Here is a 2,192-nt window from a genome sequence, read left to right on the forward strand (position 1 = left end):
GTACTTGGATTAACATACAAGCTCACAAAGTACTCCATATGTATGTATTGTAACTCGTAACAATGCAATTTAGGGTTCTTCTTCGGGTTTTTTTTTTTTTTTGAATAAAGGGCTGGTGCGGCTGCCCTCAAGCCTTGATTAATGAAACTATTGAATACAAGGGGGGACATTAAGCCTAAACCCCTGATTACAATAGGCATCTAGAGTATGTCCTGAAATAATATCAGGAATCTTTATAAAACTCATGTATTCTAACAAGCACTAACTAGCAAAGAGTGCACAACTAGCTACTCTATTTGCTTTGACATAGCAGTGACATAGCTTTGACATAGCAGTGACATAACGGAAAGATAACTCGATATGTAACACATTACAACATAGCATAATTACCAGATGCACAGCTTTCCCATTATATTGCCGCTGGAGGATAGATCCAACGACACTTAGCTTCACCCTACCACTAGGCGGTAGCGACCATTTGACGAAGCAAGGAACTCGCCGCCTACCTAGAGCAGATAAGGCACTTGGAGTGCACACACAAGCACATAGCCCGACTAGCCCTACACAACTAATGTAGGGTATTATTGCTCGCATAAAGCACAACATAACTAGAAAATGCAAATAAATAAAAACAATAAATAACATATAACCTAAGGCTGGGCCCAAAAAAGCTCCAACCCAATCTTCAGCCCACCACGGGACCACTAGCAATACCCAAGCCCCAAGGGTCAAACCAGGAAATGGGCCATAACCATCCCTCTCCACCCAAGGCCAAAGCTGCAACGTGTCGCCTCCAAGTCTGCCTCCCCAGCACTGGCGTCGGGCTTCGACACCGTCCAACCATCGACGATCAAAGCAGACCATCGCCGTTCCTATTTCACACCAACTAGAACCTGAAAACTCTACCTGAAGATCTGAAACAATCGTCTGATCACCATCACCAGCCAACCCACCAACCTCCGATCTCATCCATCGAAGCCGGCCTGTCAACCGCCGACACCCACCAGACTCTGCTCCGACCTGGCAAGGTCCCAATCTCCCTCTAATCCCAACCTGCAGCCACGACACAGCCAATCCCATCCACCAAGAGAGAAGATGCAGGACACCTCCCGATCCCAACCTCCGAGCTTTAGGCACACCCACCAAACAACCAACCCGTCCGGCCACACTCCTCATGCGCCGGCTAGGCCAGAGGTCGTCGCCAATTCTGGGGCACAACAGGACAAGCACAAGCACTGTCGATGTGGCATCCTAGAGAGAAAGAGTTTTTTTCTAGGGTTTTTTTCTTTTAATCTTCTTCTTCAGGTTTCTTGAGATGAAGGGTTCATTTGCTTAGTCCCCAAAGGGAGAAGGCTTGTATGAAATGCTTTCTATAAAAGCCCTTTTACCAGCTCATTTGCTGTATTCCTCACACAAGACAAGTTTCAGAAAGGAGAAGAAAAGCTTGTATGGAATGCTTTTTTATAAAGTGCTTTTATTTGCTAGCAGTTTTATGCAACTCATTTAGAGCATCTCTAATGGCTTTGTCTTTTGACTTTGGTCAAATTTGAATTTGACATATGACTTAGCAAAATTGACATGTTAACATTTTGACTAATTTTATCTTCAATGGAGATGTCAAATTTGAATATTATTTTAATATATATAATTCTATTTGTGTTGTTTTCCCCCTTTTTTTTTTATCTTATAAATCAAAGATCATACAATGAATGCTTTCGGTAAAGAGATATGAGAATTTGAGATATGGGAATACATAGCAGGAAACCTAAACAGATGAAAACATAATTAACATATAGTACTTCACTGGAAACCGAACAAACCGATACAAACTAAAAAAACTAGAAGGCATTTCTTGACCCCCATTGCAGAGAATGTCCACTTTTTGGGTTATATTGCAAAGCTGTCTGGAAAGCAGTCAGAGCCTATACAACATGTGACGAACACAAGGAATATCAGCAGTGGACCAAAAATGAAGCAGTCTTGCCCATAATGCCACTAGAAACAATGGAAAGAGTTATCAATTGCAGAAACGCAGCAGCACGGTTGCTGAAAATTGGAACAATTAATAAGAAAGAAGATTCATCATATGGCATGCATGCTTTGTTACATGTCGAAATTCAACCTATATAGCTTATTCTTTTGACAGTGCTAATTTGTTTAGTACAAGCAATTTACTTCATATGAAGACTATT

This window comes from Rosa chinensis, chromosome 5, assembly GCF_002994745.2.
Source record: "Rosa chinensis cultivar Old Blush chromosome 5, RchiOBHm-V2, whole genome shotgun sequence".
NCBI lineage: Eukaryota > Viridiplantae > Streptophyta > Magnoliopsida > Rosales > Rosaceae > Rosa > Rosa chinensis.